Genomic DNA, 15,340 nt, shown 5'->3' with positions numbered 1-15,340 from the left:
CCCCAAAACCTCCAAATACTTTAGTACAGAATTCCTATAAACAAAGACATTTCCCACTTAACACCCCCCTGCAAAGAAAGATCAAAATTGGTAAATTAACACTGATGCACTGCTACCATCTAAGCCATAAGACTCCACCCAAATTTTGTCCGTTGTCCCCAAATTGCTATTTATAGTAAAAGCATCCAGTCCAGAATCATGTGTTATATCTTTTTGTCATGTCTCTTTAGTCTCCTTCAAACTGTAATAGTCTCTTGATGTTTCCTTGTCTTTCATGACCTTGACACTTTTGAAGAATGTCCCTCAATTGGAGTTTGCCTGATTTTTCTTATAATTGGTTTCAGCTTTTGAATTTTGGGCAGGAATGTTACAGTGTTGCTATATTTTCATTGTTTCTGCCACTGAGAAATACTATAAGTTAGTTTATTGGTTTCATCTTCACATTTATAAAGAAACAAAAATAAATAAATTATGTAAAACTGGACAGAACTACCAATACATCTCTCCACCTTGTTCTTGCCCTCTAAGACAATAAATCAAATAGAAGGTTAATATACCAGTTAGTTATTGCTATGTAACAAACCACTTCAAAACTTACAATTTAAAACAACAACCATTTTTTAGTTCATGATTCTTCACATTGGCAATTTAGGCTGGGTCCAACTGGGTGGGTTCTTCTGGTCCAGGCTGGGCTCAGATGATCTCAGCTGCGCTGCTCATAAGTATACAGTCAACTGAGGGTTGGGGGGGGGGGGTCAGTTGGGATGACTCATTTCTTCAACTTCTAAACTTTCCAAGAGAAAGAGCAGAAGCACATAAGCCTCTTGAGGCCCAGGCTCAGAACTAAGACATTATCACTTCTGCCACATCTATCAACAGAAATCATAATGTCAGATTCAAATTTTGTAAATAAAACTAACAATTTCTATGAATGGGGAGAGCAAGTGCTTTTGATTAAACAGTGAATTCAAAATAGAAGTTGTTCTGGTTACCTATGGCTGTGTAATAAACTACCCTAAACTTAGTGACTTAAAACAACCAGTTTATTTTGCTCATGATGTTTATATATTATGAATTCTAGAAAGGTTTATTTCTGATCCATGAGGTATCTGTGGTGGCTGAGACTGGATGATCTACTTCTAAGATGACTCTTTCACTCATATGTGGCACATCAGTTCTCTATGGCCTCTCTCTCCCCACACATGATGTCTTATCCTCCAAGGCCTCTCCAACATGGTTGGGCTTCTCACAGCATGGTGGTATCAGGATAGTCATACCTCTCAAGTAGTGGCTGACTTCAAAGAAACAGAAAGTAAAAGTTGCCAATTTCATGGACCTGAAACCAACACAACATTGTAAGTCAACTATACTCCAATAAGAATTAAAAAAAAAAAATGTTGCCTATTTCCTAAAACCTGGATTCAGAAACTGGTGCAACTTCACTTTAGCCATATTCAACTGACCAGAACAGTCACAGAATCTAACCAGATTCAAGGGGAGGGACCCAGACTCCCCACTCATCAGTGGGAGGAGCGTCAAAGAATTTGTGGCCACAGTCTGCTCTGTGGTCACAAAGTATTATATTCTTCCCACATGCAAAATGCACTATCCCCCTTCCACAGTCCCCAGAAGTCTCACCCCATTATGTCGTTAGGTTTAAATTGCAGATCTCAGGGAGAGGTGCAGATGAGCCTCCTTATATTTGGTTCCTCAGGTATATATCCTCTCAATCTGAAGTCCTCCTCTGAATAAGAAAGTAAGTTACCTGCATACACACCCACGCGCGCTCACATACACACACACAGACACAATGCTGGGGCAGTCATGTGTAGACATGCCTTTTCAAAAATGGGGAAGACGGGGGACACAAAGCAGTCACTGTTCCATAACAATATGACATCCAGGTAGGCACATGTTGCCAGTTTCTTGATAAAGCTCTAGACCTGCAGCCTTGGTATGATTCTCTGTGGTTCTTGGCTTTTGACCTTTGGGCTCTTGGTTCTGCCCTCTAAGACAGTCTTCATTTTCCATAAAAAATAGCCTATGTTTTCTGCTGAGTAAGTTTCTCAGCCTGAGTGCTTCCTGTATTAGTTTAGGGGTCCAAAGCCCTCTTTTTAATTTGATATTGTCTCTGACCCTTTCACTCCAAGGTGGTTTAATTCCTTTAAAAAGATTGTGGGATTCCTGTATATCAAACTATAATCCATTCTGTTAGAGCAGAGTCTTACCCAGAAATCCTTTTGAGACAGGCTTTTCTCTGCCTTTGGCCTTTTGGAAATCTGCTTAAGGATGGTACAGTAGCCTTAAGATTACTAGAATCTATTGTTTAATAGAGAAGGATGATAAGGCACTCTTAAAATCTTTTGTCTAGCTGATAGGGCATCAACTTAAATGTTTCTGAGGTCTTATCAAAGGGATTTATGCTTGCAGCTTTGACTTCATCTTTACCCTGAGTCTTTCTTTTACTTTGTTTTACTGCCCTGGTTTTTACTTTTACCTGGAGGCTTTTTCTTGCTTTAAAAGTATGTTCTTAGCTGGAAAGCAGATCAGAAATAGTGCTGTTTTGAAGCCAACAAGTCCTGGGTTCTATATATTTCCTCTAAATTCTGCTAAAAAATTGAATAACATCTTTAGCTAATTTCTCCCTATCTATACTTTACTGTATGCGGATACAAGAACTATTTGGCACTCTTAACATTCTGCCTGGAAATCTACTTATTGAGATCCACTAGTTTATTAGGTACATTTTATATTTTCCAAAATATGTCAGGTGACAGTTTTATTAAACCTTCTACAACCAAAAAATAGAGGTTGCCCTCTTGCCAGACCTCAATAATAACCTCCTGTCCTTCTCCATTAACACTCTTTTTCAATCTCTGCCCACTGTCCAGTCCCCAAATCAATGCCACATGTTTTCGGTTTTTGTAATGAGAGCACCTACATCTGTTCCTGTTTTCTATTGCTGCATTACAAGCTACCACAAAATTAAGTATCCCAAACAACTATTTTATTTGCTCAAAATTTGGAGGTTCAGAATGTGGATGACCTCAGCTGGGCAACTTGTGTGTCTGATCTGTTTGTTGTCAGCTGGGGTCACTGGGGCTGGGTATCCACTTCCAAGATGGCTCATATGTCTCACTCATGTCTAGCATCTCAGTGCTCCTTGGTCTCTCCCTTGTGCCACGTGGTGTCTCATTCTCCAGGTCCTCTTCACAGGGCTTTGACTTCTCACAACATGGTGCTCTCAGGGTAGCCACACTTCTACCTGGAGGATGGCTTCCAAGAGTGAGTGTTCCAAATGACAGGAAGTGGAAGCCATCAATCTCCTAAGGCCCGGGCCCAAAAACTGTCAGAGTGTCATCTGCACCATATTCTGTCCTTTAGAGCAGTCACAGCACCCACCTAGGTTCAAGTGGAGGAAACATAGACTCCACTTTCAGTGGGAGAAGTGCCAGGGATTTTGTGACCATCTTTAATCCACCATAGAGGTGAATCTTTTGTTCTCCTTACTTTAACAGGGCAGGGAATTCTGAACCAGAAGATAAGCCAATATGATTGAACCCCAAGTCTAGCCTCCTTAACTGGTGTATTATTATCTTGGTGTCACTTTCCTTCCCTGATTCTCTGTTTCTTCATTTATAAATACAGTAGGATATGAATATTCCATAATTTAAGATTCATGGCTACATTTATATTAGAATCATCCTGAAGGTTCGTAACATGAAATAATTTGTCATTTGGCTGAGGTATCCATTTAAATTATGCTTACTGTGAGGCTGCTGCACTTAGTCAGCTTACCAACATCTGCAGACAACTCAACAGAGCTTTGTTTTCTTCTTGATGTCATGTAAGCAATTATTTTCATGGTTTATTTAAAATTTATTTTCGTAGGGAAAAACATTCAATAAAAAAAGATGTAGCTCTTAACAAAAGTTTTGGATAAAAAAATAGAAGAATGTTTAATTGATTGTGTCTCTAATACTATAACAGGAATGCGTATACCATCAAATTCAATATTCCATTTGTTAATTTAAAATACATAATGCAGGGTCTACTCCTCTACTATATCTTAAACTTTGGGATTCCCAAGATCTCTACATGTATCTATTGTGAAAAACAAGAGAGTCTACTACAATGATAATATCCATTTCACAGAGTTGCTAAAATAATAGATGAGATACTCTGTATAAAAGAAATCAGTTGGGGACTTCCCTGGTGGCACAGTGGTTGAGAGTCCACCTGCCAATGCAGGGGACATGGGTTTGAGCCCTGGTCCGGGAAGATCCCACATGCCACGGAGCAACTAAGCCCGTGTGCCACAACTACTGAGCCTGCGCTCTAGAGCCCGCAAGCCACAACTACTGAGTCCGTGCACCACAAGTACTGAGGCCTGCACACCTAGAGCCCATGCGCCGCAACAAGAGAAGCCACCGCAATGAGAAGCCCACATACCACAATGAAGAGTAGCCCCTGCTCGCCACAACTAGAGGAAGCCCGCTCGCAGCAACGAAGACCTAACACAGCCAAAAATAAATAAAATTAAATCTTAAAAAAAAAAAAAAGTAATCAGTTGACTTAAAACACTATTGTTTCACTAGAACGTGGGCTCTTGGGGATAAGGACCCCAGTATATTTTTATCTTTAAGTCACTAGTACATAGCACAATGCCTGACACATTTTTCTGACTATAATTGACAGAAATCCAATTCACATAAGCGCAAGCAAAAATGGGAATTCGTTGCCTCACTATATCAAAGAAAGTGTGATAAAACTGTGGGAAGAGTAGTTGGTTCAAAGGAATAGCTGGAAGTATTCCTCAAATCTACCAGGAGCTATACCTTTCATTTCTTTTCTCTTTGCAAATTGGTTACATTCATCTTCCAAGTCTTGCATCCTACAACTTTCGACCTTTCTTTTACCAAGCCCAACACTCTTGGATTTTATTTGTCAATCTTAGGTCAGGTGACAATCTCTGTAGCAATCAAATATGTTGATTTTTAAACTCCAGTTGAGGAGTTTTATAATTGGTGCACTCTTAAATCAATTCACTGTGGTCAGGGGGTCATGTAAATGCGTAGTAAGATTCCAAGGTAGTCACAAGGAAGAGGCAATACAAGTTTTAAGATGAAAAGAAGCTGTAGAGGTGGTTTCCTTGGCAGACAGTCCCACAGATTTCTAATAATCTTGGCATTTGATAAAAAGTTGCTTACCAAGTGTCTGTTATTTCATGTTATAGTCCAAAAATATACTCTAAATGTCGTAGCTGTGTCGAGGGCCATTACGGCCTTAGCTGTGGTTGCACAATGAGACAAGACATTATCACAATTACCACATGAGTAGCTCCCTCTGCCACAGAAACTGCTACATTGGATTCTAAACTCTGTCTTAGCTCTGTCTCCATGCTAGGAAGTCAGCAAGCCATGGTAAAAGATGAGGCATTTGGGATTCTTCTCTGATACGCTGGCAAGGAAAAGGTGACTGGCTTATACCATCAGAATTTCAGTGGCCTATCAAGTAAAAAATATAAAGTTCTGGAGATTATGACCCATTGTGGGCATAGAAATGCCACTGCCATGCAAGGAAGAACTATAAACTGCAGTCAGATTCTGCTATTTCAGCAACAAACTGTTCAACTGCCACTTACTTGAGAAACATTTTTAAACCCCTGATAACCCTGCTCTCTGGGAAGGATCCCCGCATCCATCCTCTGTGGTCCCTGGCTCTGTCTTTCAGAAATATTTATTCCAGAAACACTTAGTGAGCATCTGCCAAGCCCTGAAGAACAAGCTATGCATAAATAAATAATTTTAATGCAGAGTGATAAGTTTAATGACAGATATGCAAGGTCTTGGGGTGGGTCAAATGAGAACATTTAATCATCCTGGAAGACAGCACTGACTTCGTTGAGATGGCACTTGAATTAAGCAACTAGGAGGTGTTAACCAGGCAAAAAAGAAGGGAGGGGATTCAGCAAAATATGAATAAAGGGAAGCATCATGACATGAGCAAGAAACTCAAAATATTTTGGTGTTCCTGAAGTGCAAAACAAAAGGAAGTGAGTGGCAAGAAATGAGGCTGCAGAAGAAAATTGGAGCCACATAATGAAGAGCCTTGGATACCACGTTAAACGAGCTTAAATTTCATCTTAGAGGGAGTGGGAAGCCTTTGGAGCATTTCAATGGGGGAATAGAACAGTCTCATTTACATTTATAGTGATCAACCTGTTTGGTGTCTGGAGGTTGGATATGGCAGTTCCTAATGATGACTGACACCGGGTTTGATTTGTTTCACGGTAATTCACGTAGTGTCATGGCCACATTGAGAGCAACACCTGTAAGGGGTTATATTCTGGGAATCAGCCCAGTAGCCAGTGTACTTAAATGTAATTCCAAATTTATTCCTTAAATAATCCCAAAGAGAATCTAATTGCTTATCCATAATTTCTCATTCCCTTGGTTTTCAGTATTTCTACCATCCCTCAGTTGCTCTAGTATTTTCTCTTCATGCTCTAATAGTCTCTCTCCACTAAAATTTGGGAAAGTATGATGTACATTCAGCAGTCATTTTGAACTCTGAAATCCCACTGGATAAGTGTTGTAAGGAGCAACTCAGGAGCAGAGAATGTACTTTGACCCTCTGTTCTAATATCCTCCTTGACCACATCTGAAGTGAACATTGGAGAATATGCCTTCCTTGGGGTCTAGCCTCCTACCCTTCCAAAGATGGGAACCCAAGGATCTTTTTAAGTCTTGAAAGTCACAGACTTTTAAAGTTCTGGCTCATGGTTTTTTGGTGGTTAAATTTAAAACTTGCTGGGATATATAGATACATCCTAACAGGCCACGGCCTAGTCTATCCAACATGGTAGTCACTAGCCATCTCTGGCTGAGTCTTGAAATGTGGCTAGTCTGAAATGAGATGTAAGTGTAAAGTACACACCAGATTGCAAAGACTTAATATGGAAAAGAAATGCAAAATTCTCATGAATAATTTTTAATATTGATTACCTATGGAAATGATATTTCTCATATAGTGGGTTAAATGAACTATGTCATTAAAATTAATTTTAGTTTCTTCTTCTTACCATTTTTTTTTTAAGATTTATTTATTATTTATTTTATTTATTTTTGGCTGCGTTGGGTCTTAGTTGCGGCACACGGGATCTTTCATCGCAGCGCGCGGGCTTCTCTCTAGCTGTGGCGTGCAGGTTTTCTCTTCTCTAGTTGTGGCACGTGGGCTCCAGGGCGCATGGGCTCTGTAGTTTGCGGCACGTGGGCTCTCTAGTTGAGGCACGTGAGCTCAGTAGTTGCGGCGCACGGGCTTAGTTGCCCCGTGGCATGTGGGATCTTAGTTCCCTGACCAGGGATCGAACCCAAGTCCCCTGCGTTGTAAGGTGGATTCTTTACCACTGGACCACCAGGGAAATCCCACTTTTTACTTTTTTAACGTGACTACTAAAAAATTTAAATTTACATATATGGCTTGTATTATATTTCTATTAGATGGTGCTGATAATTAGATGGTAAGTCAGCAGAAAAAAAGGAAATGTGCCAACCTGCAAACTAGTTCTTAAAGTTTCCACCTAGAATAACACATATAACTTCTCATATTTCTTTGTCCAAAACAAATCACATGTGCATGCTAACATTTTTAGGGGAATGGAAATATTATCAAACCAAATGCACTCAGGGGACACACAGTCAATCTCCAGCACTAAGGACAATCACACCTCCTTCCCTTAGGCAATTTCATTAATGCCACTTATGAGACAGACTTAATATTAAACATCAATGAAGGCTGGAACCCATCAGTTTATTATTCCCACCATTGCCTTACTCTTTGCACATGCTGGCTGAATGCAGATTTCCCAAGAAGCTCTGGATGATGAGCTAACATGAAGCGGTGTTCCTAGGACGGGAATAAGAAACACTTCTAAGAATCAATGTCAACCCTGCTTAGGTGTAGTGATACACATCAATGCTGACCACCCGGGCAAAGCTGCAGGAGGCAGACCGTCCTGGTGGGAAACAATCAGAGATGGAGTAGATACTGCTGAGCCAAAATGTCCTGAAATATATAAATAAGGATGCACAGCACCAGCATGCACATATTTAGAGCAGTCATGAAACAAAAAGCCGTGTGCATGCGTGCATTACACGTCAGCAGAGGCACTCTAGGGGTGCTGGCTTAGCAGAAAGACAGGCAGGAAGCTGGGGCTGGCAGAGCAAAGAACATGCAGAGGCCGTGGATCTGGGCTGCACGGCAGCTTTGCAACTTGATAAGGCGCCAGGGGCCTGGATGCACGCACAAATGAAGCATCAGGGCAAAGCTGTGAATCAGACCACCAGTCTGAGCAGCACAGTGATGACTGGTCAGGGAAAGTAGTGGGGTAAGAACCAGTTAGGAAGGTAAGAGACAAGTGGCCTTACGCACTGCAGAGAAAGGCCAGGAAAGCGGCCTGACACTGCACCGGAAGGAAAGGGGCAGGGCAGAATGAACAAAGTGGAGGTGCAAAACACCGAAAGGAAACCTCAGTGTTGTGGGTAGTCTACAGCTACAACCAGGACACTTCCTGTTTGCTTCTTTCTGGTACAGGAATTTGTTCCTGGCTCAGTCTGGGAGCTATTGGTGGGAAAGGGTAAGAGGGTGAATCTGCCAGGAGTAGGGAGTATTCACAGAGAGGTAAGAGAAGATCCTGACCATTTCACATATAAAGAACGGATAATTACACAGTGGAGTGTTTGGAGCTCACACACCACACAGAAAGATACGTGATGTCTTTACAGGTGCATGTTGGCTTCATGACCCACTTTCAATGGAACATATGCTCATCCTGAGTGGTCATGGTTGGCCCAGAGCCAGTCAAGTTATCATGTTTCAACCTTGAATGTGACCCATGCTACACACTGAAAAACTGACTGCCAGGGCAAAGCAGAGCAGTCTGGTAGCATGATTCACCCCAAGGCTAACAGAGGTACAGCAAACAGTCCCTCAAGACTTGGCCAGTGGGGTAATCTCCTTTCTGAGAGCTCATGCTGTAGTTTGTTAGTTGGTTTAGTTGCTTGGCTGGGTGGTGATGGTAGTGTTGTTTGAGGTTTCTTCCTTCCTTCGTTTCTTTTCTGAGCATGAAGACCATTTGTCCACCTTAGGAGTTGGGAGAGGAGACTTATCTGAAAGAGTAGAAGACAGAAGTGTGGGGACAGGCTTAAGGCCTGGGCTTTCTGAGAGGATGACCAGAACTGGCTCACTTGTTCAGAGGCCATTAGGCTCCTTAGTGAGAGGGAAGAAGGGCACCGTATCTTTTGCTTATGGAGTCTAAAGAAGGAAGGACTAGGAATTGTGGAGAAGACTTGAGGGGAGGGACTGGGGCCAAGGAACCTCTGCCTCCTATTTTCCTACCACACACTCTCCTGGGGACCTCATCTGTTCCCATGGCTTTATTTTTTTTAATTTTTATTTTATATTGGAGTACAGTTGATTAACAATGTTGTATTAGTTTCAGGTGTACAGCAAAGTGGTTATACATATACATGTTCCTATTCTTTTTCAAATTCTTTTCCCATTTAGGTTATTACAGAATACCGAGCAGAGTTCCCTGTGCTATACAGTAGGTCCTTGTTGGTTATCTCTTTTAAATATAGCAGTGTGTACATGTCAATCCCAAACTCCCAATCTACCCCTCCCCCCGACCCTTCCCCTCTGGTAACCATAAGTTCATTCTCTAAGTCAGTGAGTCTGTTTCTGTTTTGTAAATAAGTCCATTTGTATCATTTTTTTGATTCCACATATAAGCAATATCGTATGATATTTGTCTTTCTCTCTGACTTACTTCACTTAGTCAGATAATCTCCAGGTCTATCCATGTTGCTGCAAATGGCATTATTTCATTCTTTCTAATGGCTGAGTGATGTTCCATTGTATATATGTACCATATCTTTTTTATCCATTCATCTTTCAATGGACGTTTAAGTTGCTTCCATGTCTTGGCTATTGTAAACAGTGCTGCAATGAACATTGGGGTTCATGTATGTTTTTCTCTGGATGTATGCCCAGGAGTGGGATTGCTGGATTATATGGTAGCTCTATTTTTAGTTTCTTAAAGAACCTCCATACTGTTCTCCATAGTAGCTGCACCAATTTACATTCCCACCAACAGTGAAGGAGGGTTCCCTTTTTTCCACATGCTCTCCAGCATTTATTGTTTGTAGAATTTTTGATGATGGCCATTCTGACTGGTGTGAGGTGATATCTCGTAGATTTGATTTTCATTTCTCTAATATTTAGTGATGTTGAGCATCTTTTCATGTGCCTCTTGGCCATCTGTATGTCTTCTTTGGAGAAATGTCTGTTTAGGTCTTCTGCTCAGTTTTTGACTTGGTTGTTTGTTTTTTTGATATTGAGCTGCATGAGCTGTTTGTAAATTTTGGTGATTAATCCCTTGTCGGTCACATCATTTGCAAATATTTTCTCCCATTTTGTGTGTTGTCTTTTCGTTTTGTTTATGGTTTCCTTTGCTGTGCAAAAGCTTTTGAGTTTAATTAGGTCCCATTTGTTTATTTTTGTTTTTATTTCCATTACTCTGGGAGAAGGATTGAAAAAGATATTGCTGCAATTTATGTCAAAGAGTGTTCTCCCTACGTTTTACTCTAAGAGTTTTATAGTATCCAGTCTACATTTAGGTCTTTAATCCATTTTGAGTTTATTTTTGTCTGTGGTGTTAAAGAAAGTTCTGATTTCATTTTTTAACCTGTAGCTGTCCAGTTTTCCCAGCACCATTTATTGAAGAGACTGTCTTTTCTCCATTGTATTTTCCTGCCTCCTTTGTTGTAGATTAATTGACCATAAGTGTGTGGGTTTATCTCTGGGCTTTCTGTCCTGTTCCATTGATCTATATTTCTGTTTTTGTGCCAGTACCATACTGTTTTGATGACTGTGGCTTTGTAGTATTGTCTGAAGTCAGGGACCCTGATTCCTCCAGCTCCGTTTTTTTTTGTTTTTGTTTTGTTTTGTTTTTTCCTGAAGATGACTTTGGCTATTCAGGGTTTTTTGTGTCTCCATACAAATTTTAAGACTTTTTTAATTCTAGTTCTGTGAAAAATGCCATTGGTAAATTGATAGGGATTGCACTGAATCTGTAGATTGCCTTGGGTAGTATAGTCATTTTGACAATATTGATTCTTCCAATCCAAGAACATGGTGTATCTTTCCATCTGTTTGTGTCATCTTTGATTTCTTTCATCAGTGTCTTATAGTTTTTGGAGTACAGATTTTTTGCCTCCTTAGGTAGGTTTATTCCTAGGTGTTTTATTCTTTTTGATGCAATGGTAAATGAGATTGTTTCTTTAATTTCTCTTTCTGATCTTCCATTGTTAGTATATAGAAATGCAACAGATCTCTGTGTATCCCATGGCTTTAAATGCCATCTGTAGGCTGATGACCCCCAAATCCCTGCCTCCAGATCAGACCTCCCCTTCCAGGTTCCAGGTGTGTATTCTGGCTTCCCACTGGACTTCTCCTTCTGTCTGTCTCACACCCAGCTGAAGCTTAATTCCAAAACCTGAATGGATTTCTGCTCACTCTCACGAGTGCATTTTCCCCTCAGATTTCCCCATCTTAGTTAATGACACCATCATGGGCCGGTCTTTCAAGCAAGAGATCTAAGTCATACTCGCTTCCTCTTTGTCTCACTTCTCAGATAGAATCCAACAGGAAGTCATGTTGATTCAACCACCAAGTAGGTGGAGAAGGCCTCGGTTCCCTCCGAAGGCCACTGCACTCAGCAGCAGCCTCCTCACTGCTTCCCCCGCTTGCTTTCTCTTCTGCATCCTACAACCCATTCTTTGTGCACTTTGAAGCAAGGATGACCTGGAATTTCAATTATTTCATGTTATTCTCCCATTTCAGTGGCTTTATTTTTCACATAGAATTATATGCAAGCTCTCTACAGCCTTCCGTCCTGCCACTGACCATACCTCACTTCCCATCTTGTACTGTTCTGCCCCTTGCTCACTGTCCGTCAGCAACCCTGGTTTTCTTTCTGTCTCTTTTAACATACCCACCTCAGGGAGTTTGCATATGCTGTTCCTTCTGGCTGTGACACTCTCCCTTCCTTCAACTGCTTGCATGATTACCGTCTCCTCATTTTTTTTGTCTTACCTCACATTACCTCCTCAGAAAGGCCTCCCCTGAATGGTCACCCTCCCCTATTATTCTGTCTCTGCCTCCTGCTCTTTTCGTTCAAAGCACATTTCACAATTTGTAATAATGTTTTAATTCAGTGTTTTACTGTCTGAACCACTAGCACCTCGCTTGGGCCTTGCATATAGAAGATACTCAATATGTTTCACTGTTATTGTTTGTTCCATGTGTCTTACACCTGAATTCTACCATCATAGTTATGTGAAAATTCACTTGGTTGGCCAGGGTGTTTCTGTCCAGTAGACTGGAGGTATGGCTTCTCCAAGGGACACCAAGAAAATATCCAGAAAGTGTGCTGCACTAAATGGGTTAACATATCAGAGAAAATTGCCCCATTACATGAGTGGGAATATTTTTCAGTCTGTGCTTCACGATCTCATCCATCAGCCATTCACTCATCATGTAAACAAGAAATCCCCTGCATGTGCATTAGACCTTGCCCAATACACATCTGATCACGGCATGAGGACAGCCTGCTGAGAACAGAGCAGGATGCATAAACTCTAGAGGTCGACTGGAACCCTGGCAAGGGAGGGGAAGAATTCCTAAGTTGTCCTTTGGTGCTGGTTGAGGACACACTGGTACACCGTGAGCTTGAGTCAGAGTAGACTAAGTAGCTCTATTTCACAGTAATTAGACTTCACCAGTGTCTGGGTCCCATGCATCAGATTGGAACAGAATTTATAAGACTGGCCTTCTTACAGGGACAACTTGAAGGAAGAGATTCCAAAGCATCAAGGGATGCTGAAGAAACATTACCCAGGGCAATGTAAGAGTGTGTGCCAAAGTGTAGAAGTAAAACCATATTAAGAGGAGAGGTGGGATTAACCAAGAGTTAGGAGAGACAGGAACGTGAGTCAAGCAGAACTGATAAACAGGAGCCAACCTTGGAAGGCACAGGATAGTCAGGCTGGGAAGTTCCTCCTAGAGTTGCCTCTACATCCTGCGGCAAGAGACCCACTTTTGTCTCTCCAGTTTGGTAGGGTGCCAGAAATTCCACCTGCTCTGCTCTACTTAAGAGCTATGTGCCTGAATGGCCATAAAATTCCCCTGCAGTTTTAAGAATTTAAGAAGTTGCATCAGCTTGCTGGCAAAGCACTCAGACAGAAACACGGGTCAGGAGGGAAAGGGAAGAGGCAAGATGTGCCAGGACGGAGCGTGCTGTAGAATAGCTACTTGAGTACCAGGTGTAGAGGTGTGGAGTGTCTGCCCTCAGGACCAGTAACTCAGTCCGTGCCTCTACGCGGTGACTCATCTAAGCTCATCCCACAACACTGTAGTGGAAAGTTATAGAGATCACAAGGTTCTAGGGAGCTCTGCTATTGTATCACTTTGGGTACCCCAGGTTTTTATATAAATGCCCAAGAGGCTAGGATTTATAGAGAAAGAGAACTCTATTAGTTTGTCTACCTTCAGTTGCAGGAACAGGAAGGCAAAAACACAATTTATTCACTTAAAAAACTGAAAGGTTTCAGGGCAAAAAACTTCAGGCATGAATGAATTCAGTAGTTCAAACCTCCCCACCAAAAGCCAGCCTCTTTCTTTGTCCCTCAGGTCTGGCTTCATTCTCAGACTGACTCGTGTCCAGGCTCTCTTCCTGTCTCTTTCTAAGAGGAGAAAGAGCTTCTTTTCTCAGTAATTCCAACAGAGATCTCAGGACTGGCTCTGTTTGTACTGATTTAGTCATATGCCTATCTCCAAACTAATCCCTGTGACTAGGGGAATACACTGGTTGGCCAAGACCTGGGCAGTGTAGGAAAGAAGTTTAGCTCCACCTGGACCACCTGCACTAAGGGTAAGAGAAATTTCCCGAATAAAAATAAAAATATTAGGAATTCCCTGGCGGTCCAGTGGTTAGGACTCCATGTTTTCACTGCTGAGGGCCCGGGTTCAATCCCTGGTTGAGGAACTAAGATCCCACAAGCCGTGCGGTACAGCCAAAAAAATAAAACAAAATAAAAACTAAAATATTGTTAAAATAATATAGTAAGAAGGAGGCATGGAGGCCAGAAGAGCAAACACAAGACACCAAGGGGACTGGGATAAACTAAGATGGGTGTGAGTACATAGAGCCAAAGTCAAGATTTAATCAGGAGAGTCATGGTGCTGAGCTGAGTGAAATTGGAATGTGAACTGAATGAAAGGGGCCAGGAGAGGACCCACGTACGGTGAGCAGAGGGGTTGGTAACTGGGATTGTTAAGGGCAAGGTTCAGCCCAGGTTCACTAGAAAACAGAGCCTAGAGCAACACTTAATTGCTAGTGCTTCATTGGGAGGCGCAATGTCAAGGCTGCAAAAATGAGGGAGAAAGGAAATGAGGCTAGAAGCAAACAGGATAGTGTCACTCCTTCATGAAGAGACACAGAGGACCTCTACTATAAAGGGGCCATTTCCTTTACACTGTACTGGAACACCGTACCGTGGAACAGTCCATTGTAGGGAGGGGCAGAGAAGAAATTTATCTGCCCATCACCACCGATCAAAGTGTGTGCCCATGGAGTTAACTCCCCCAAACCCCTGTGGTGTTGCCTGTCCTGTTCAGTATGTGAAGCCAGCTTTATGTAACCTGTGACATGGTGTTTCATCCGAGTGCATGTAAGGAAGTAGTGGGAGGCACCAAAGACTCTGGGCATTGGCCTCAGGCAGTAGAACAGTCTGGAACTGAGCAGAACTCAGGCAGGGAGCTAATTGTTGCAAAAACAGCTGAGGAGAAGCAAGGGGCAGAGGGCCCAAGAGCTGGGTGAGGCCAGGGGAATCTGAGGTGGCACATAGGATGTATTCAGTACAGGGTTCATACTTTCAATTAGGATTTTTTTAACTGCCACTAGCCTAGCTTGGCACATTGTAGGCCCTCCATAAGTGTGGATATAAATGAATAAGTTAATATGTGCTAGGCATTATGTTAGGTCCTTGGGATACAATAGCAACGAAAGCACAGATTTCAGGCAGATAAATTCTCCAGAACAGGTCAGAGATCAGTTAATTTCATTTTTAGGGGAACCTAGCTGTGCTGAGGACAGGACTTCTTAAAGATGTAGTCTTGACATGGGTTCCATGCTGTAATCTCTGAAACATTCCCATATTTTCTCATGTGGCCCAAGTGGTCTGTGCCTCCTGTCTCTAGAACCTGTGAGTTTAATAAG

Source organism: Eschrichtius robustus, chromosome 17 (genome assembly GCF_028021215.1).
Source record: "Eschrichtius robustus isolate mEscRob2 chromosome 17, mEscRob2.pri, whole genome shotgun sequence".
NCBI lineage: Eukaryota > Metazoa > Chordata > Mammalia > Artiodactyla > Eschrichtiidae > Eschrichtius > Eschrichtius robustus.
The sequence above is the reverse complement of the archived record's forward strand: the minus strand, read 5'-3'. Positions refer to the sequence as shown.